This window comes from Alligator sinensis, unplaced genomic scaffold (genome assembly GCF_000455745.1).
Source record: "Alligator sinensis unplaced genomic scaffold, ASM45574v1 scaffold466_1, whole genome shotgun sequence".
Classification (NCBI taxonomy): Eukaryota; Metazoa; Chordata; order Crocodylia; family Alligatoridae; genus Alligator; species Alligator sinensis.
The window spans coordinates 348,823-354,742 of record NW_005842406.1 but is presented as its reverse complement, the minus strand read 5'-3'; positions in this window follow the sequence as shown (position 1 = coordinate 354,742).

Sequence of the window (5,920 nt, the reverse complement as noted above, 5' to 3'; positions counted from 1 at the left end):
GTGGGGAGGCTGCCCAGGAGCTGGCAGGGGTGGGGGGAGGGAGAGGGGGCAGGGGTTATGTGCAGCACAGCCCTGGCCTCAGCCTCAGCCAACACATACATCTTCCCAGGACTGCTGCTTCAGCCACCTGGGTATTGCTTGGCTCCCTCCACCTCCAGGGGCTCCTACTCCTCTTACCCCTGCTGTACCACTTTGGGCAACAGGTAACACAGTGAAACCATAGGGACACATGCCAGGCAGCAGATGCCCAGCCAGGCAGTGGGCAAGCTGCAGCTAGGCAGCTCTTGCCCCAGCACATGGGGCTTCAGCTCCTGCTCCTGTCTGCCTTCCACCCACTCCTCCCACCCGGGCTGATGAGCAGCCACCTGTGAGTGGCCAAGTGGGTGGAAGGTGGCTAGGAACTGGAGCTGGAGCCCTGCTTGTTGGGGCAGAAGCCATCTGGCTGCAGCTTGTCCATGGGTCCTGTCATTTCCCTGTGGTACTTGCTGCCCAGAGTGGTACAGCAGGGACAGGAGGAAGAGGAGCTGCTGAAGGCTGGGGGATCCAGACAGTACTGAGGGGGCTGCAGCTGCATTAGGAGCAGCCCTGCCAGGAAGCTGTGCATGGTGTCTGGGGCCAGGTCTATCAGTGCGCGTAGGCAGGAGCTGGTAGGGCTCAGCCCCATGCAGAGCACTGTGCGGGTATCCATATGACAGATTCAATCAATTTTTGGGCGCCTGCCTGCAGGCCAGATCCAGTCAGTTGGCAGGCTCTATTTTGCCCACCCCTGTTCTAGAAGCTCTGTTCAAGTCCTCTTCAACAATAACAGCAAAAAAGCAGTGAGGAGAAGTACACTATTTCTGCTATCCTTTATCTTCATTGCCTGGGATTGTAACCTTTCACAAGCAGGGGCTGTCTCTTGCTAGCACCTGTTTGTACTGTTTGATATGAGACCACCAGTGTTGAGTAGGGTTTTTAGACACCACTATAATACAATTAATAATACAATAATTAAAATAATAATGATACTGGTCATTCCTATATATTTTTCTTTAACACTGTTCTTTTTAATATTTAGTCATAATATACACAGCTCGCAAAGAGAAGGGAAAGTGCCAGTGTTCTTGATTGGCAGCATTCTCTGCTAAAGAGTGTTTTCCAGTGATTCTAGCTCCAGTTTGTCAGAAGCAAAGAGATAGGGGTCATGGTAGATAACCAACTGAACATAAGCTTCCAGTGCAATGTTGTATCTCAAAGGGCAAAAACAATTATTACAGCCATAAGCAAGGGAATGCTAAGTTGAAGTATCAAGGGGGTATATGTATGTATATGGTATTAGTGGATACATTAATAGAATGCTTCATCCAGTTCTGGGGCCCACCAACCAGATAAAAGATGTTAGCAAATTGGGAAGGAACAAGAATGAGCTGAGGCCTGGCAAAAATAACTTATTATGATAAGCTTAAGAAGCTCAAGATATTTAGTTTATCCAAGAGAAGCTTAAGAGGTGATGATCACAAATACCTGCACAGGGAAGAGATTTCTGAGAGTGTATAGCTAATTGGTCCAGCAGAAAAAAAGGATAACAAGATCCTGTGTTTGGAAGCTGAAGCTAGAAAAACTCAGGACATGTCTGTACTAAAAGCACGTGACTCAAGCTGGCTAGTTTAAAATTGGTATTAGCAGTTTAGCCAGAGCAACATAGAGCTCGTTGTGGGTTTATAAAAGTGCCCCAGAAGCAGGGCATATTAGCTCAAAATGAATTCCATGTTGCTGAAGCTAGATTGCTAGTGGATTCCAAGGTACTTAGTTTAAAGTTAGCTTGGATCTCTCTATACTACATCAAAGTAATTGGTATGATTGCAATGTAGTGAGGCCCTCAGAACAGAAATAATTTGTTAATCTTCAGCATTAAGGTTACTTGACTATTCTGGTGGATTCTCCATCACTTCATGTCTTTAAATCAAGATTGGATGCTGTTTGAAAAGATGTATATAGCTCAGGTGGAAATTATGGGCTTGATGCAGAAATTATTTTGTGAAATTTTATGGACTAACACAAAGGAGGTCAAAATAAATTACCAAAATTATCCTTTCTGGACTTTAAATGTATGAAATAACATTATAGCTTGTGTTTCCTTGCTTTTTACTCACCTGCACTGGCTGACAGTAGTGACAGAACCCCAGCAGGCAGAAGAGCTGCGGCTGGTGGCCTGCAACTTTCCCTTGCATGCAAGCAGGTCAGGAATAAGTATAGAGGGTGAGAACTTTGGTTCTGCCTTACCCAGTGTACCTACCACTAAAGCAAAGGCAAGAGGAAGCTGATGTAAGAAGGGTGCAGGATACAACCCTTCTGGGAGCAGTGAGGGATCAAGAAGTAGACTGTGACTTGTGGTGGCTGGTCCTTGCTGTGTTTGTAGAGCATCACAGCTACATGCCTTTTTCTATATGCCTTTTTCAGGCAAGACTGAAAGGTTGTAATCCAACCCAAAGGTGCAAACCTCAAGTAGTCTTAAATGTGTTTCCTGTATACAGGCTTTAGTATGGCCAAGAAATAAGTATGAAGTTGAAAAGCAGAGTTCTGATATGGTCATAGGTAAAGGGTGGCTGAGTTGTCTTCTGTATGCTTTGCATACTGGAGTTGTGGAGGTTTTTTCTTCAAACACTAGGCTCTAACCATATTGGAATCAGAATGTAGAAAACAATGCATTACCATAGTAGGCACAGTTCTTAAAATCAGTCAGGCATGGCTCACACATTACTAGTAAACTATACCTACAATTCTCAGGGAAAAGAAATAATGGTGTTAAATTGTAACTTTTGAAGGGAGAGTGATTGGCCAGCCTCTGCTTCCTGGTGAGGCCATCATGTTTGCTGTGGAAGCAGTGTAGAAATGGCACAAAAGTACTGCAAGGAGAATGTAGGGTCTGGTTGAAGTGCTTTATTCTCCTTGCCGCAGCTTTGTCTTGTTCAGCACTACACATTGCTGTGCCAACCCTGCCTGGGGAAAAGAGGCAGCTGGGAGGCAGCAAAGGGGACACACTGTGCTTCTGGTTGGACATTTGACAAACAATACAGATCCTTTATCTATTTTCTTGGTGAGGGGCAGAATTCTTTTTTTTGTTGTAGCCTCAGACAAAGAGGCAGGGAGGAGAGAATGCACCATCCCACCCACAGTGCAGAAATTACTCACTACTCATCCTCTGCTCCAAGCAACCCCAGCTATCACAGCTGCCAAGGACAAGACCAGTCCCACAAATGTTTTTGTAAAAAAAAATTGGAAAATGAAGTCCCCATGCTTATCCAGATTGTAAATTTTCAACTAGCTGAATTCTGGACTGCATTGGATTTAGTTGTCGCTTATACAATTCACTTGGGAAGAGTTACACTACTCACAAAGTTAATATTAGAAACTGGAGCTGAGGGGCCCTGTCAGGTTAATCCTGTGATACGTGTTTCCTTCGTGCTCCCTGCAGGAATCTTGCAGGTGCTGCTGTCATTCTCAAATAATGGAAAACATATTGGAAAAATTGATTCCATTGTTTATTTTGCCAGAGATATTCTACATCCACATTAAAAATAGCCCCTCCCCAATCCTCTTTACTTATATTCACTTCAGTACAGACAGCCAATGAAAGGTTCTTGCAGTAGTTAAGCCTATAAGGTAGGATTACATTGTATAAAAGGGCAAGGATAGTCATTCTGCATTCAGGTGACTTTCACCTATCAAAAGCTAGGATATAGAATCACAAACAGTGATGGAAACTGACCCTTTTGCTAATGAGACTGCTGTCTATAGAAGGTCATTACGTTTCCTTCTGTGTTTGGTTCCCTGAGTACATTTGGTCACACATTTAATTTGAATGTTTTAATTGATTTTTTTTGTAATGTCTTTGTCTTTATTATACAATGCTTAGATATTCCATCAGAAAAACAAGTTACTTAAAGCAAGTCTCTCCTGCTTCAGTTGTACTGTAACTAATTTTTTGTTGTGGTGAATATGTCTCTTGCATTTTTCCTTGTTTATTTTATTAACATGTTTCGTCATCCAGAAGCCCTAACTTGGTATTTGGAAGGGGTAAGCCTAATTTCATAGATTTCATAGACATTAGGGCTGGAAGGGTCCTTGGAAGATCATCAAGTCCAGCCCCCTGCCCAAGGGGTAGGATGTCATCTGGGGTCATAGGATCCCAGCAAGATAAGCATCCAAATTTCTCTTGAAGGCGTGCAATGTAGTTGCTTGAACCACCACCGATGGCAGGCAGGAATTATGGAATCTATTGATCTTCTATGTATTTCCACATTTACCAGCAACCTGTTCAGCCAGGTCTAAATAGTGTGACAATGCCTAATGGCAGGGGGCCCCAAACTAGTGGAGGCCCCATAAGACAAATGACAAAAATGTGAAATTCACTTCTTGCAAAAGACTTGAAGAGCTGGAATGTCTGTATTCTGGATCCATTATTTGCTCCCCATTGAACTACAAGATTACATGAAAAACATAACTACTTGAAAAAAAAGTTGTGTCCATCTGTTCTAGAAGGCAGGTTGGTTATGAGGCTATTGCTTAGTGAGACTAAGGGCTCCAAATATGTGAAAAAGAAAAATTGATTGCTGAGGATCCCAAAACAGGCAGGACATATAAAATATATCTCGTCTTAGAACCCGTGATGTAATGCTCCCTTGTAATGGGAAGATTTGTTGAAATCAGATAAAAAGTCCCTATATTCTTAAGGAGACACCTTGCTATGTAGATTTAGAGTGTTTTGATAGTAAATGTCTGGTAATATACCCATTATTTATTTTTGCTAGTGATGTGATGTTTCTGAAGGGATGGCAGCAAGCTCCCTCACATTCTGTGAACAATTTAGAATGGCAAGTGGTCATGTGTGCATGGCACAAGTTCTAAGAAAGTTGGCTGTATATCATTTATTTTTCCCAGTCCTGAGGTTGGCTGAGAATTATCAAAGCCCCAGGTACAACTTTAAGGTTATTCTATGTTTTTCTGCCTGGTAATAGTCACCAAGTCTGGGTAGGAAAAGAAGTCCAGGAGAGCTGGCTGTACTTTAAAGAGGCCCTTTTAAGGATGCAGGAATAAACTATCTGAATGAGGTGGAAGAATGGGAAGTGCAATAAAAGCCCAGCCTGGCTAGACAGCAATCTTTTCAAGGAGCTGAAACTCAAAAAGGAATCTTACAAAAACTGGAAACTTGGTCATAGTACTAGGAAAAAGTATAAGAATATCACACTGGCATGCAGAGAGAAAATTAGAAAGGCTAAGTCATAATTTGACATGCAGCCAGCAAGGACATAATAGACAATAAGAAGAGATTCTAGAGGTATGTCAACAGTAAGAGCAAGACTAGAGATTCCATAGGTCCCTTATTGAACATGGAAAACCATCTAGTCACAGACACTGTAGAGAAGCCTGAAGTATTTAATGCCTTTTTTTTAGGGTTTCACAAACAGAGGCAGCTTTCAGCTGATGAGAGCACTTGGCAGCAGAGATGGGGAATGAGACAAACAGCCTAGAGCAGGGGTTGTCAACAGGGGGTATGTGTACCCCTGGGGGTACTTTGAAAGGTCCCAAGGGGCATGTGGGGGCAGATGGGGACAGAGCTCCACCACCCTGCGCGCTGCCTCGCAGGAGCAGGGCTGGGTCAGGGAGAGAGCAGGGCCGCACTGATGAGAGCACTTGGCAGCAGAGATGGGGAATGAGACAAACAGCCTAGAGCAGGGGTTGTCAACAGGGGGTATGTGTACCCCTGGGGGTACTTTGAAAGGTCCCAAGGGGCATGTGGGGGCAGATGGGGACAGAGCTCCACCACCCTGCGCGCTGCCTCGCAGGAGCAGGGCTGGGTCAGGGAGAGAGCAGGGCCGCATAGACTCTGCACTGCCGCGCGCTTGTCTCCACCTCCACTCCGTGTACGGCTGCTTGCCAC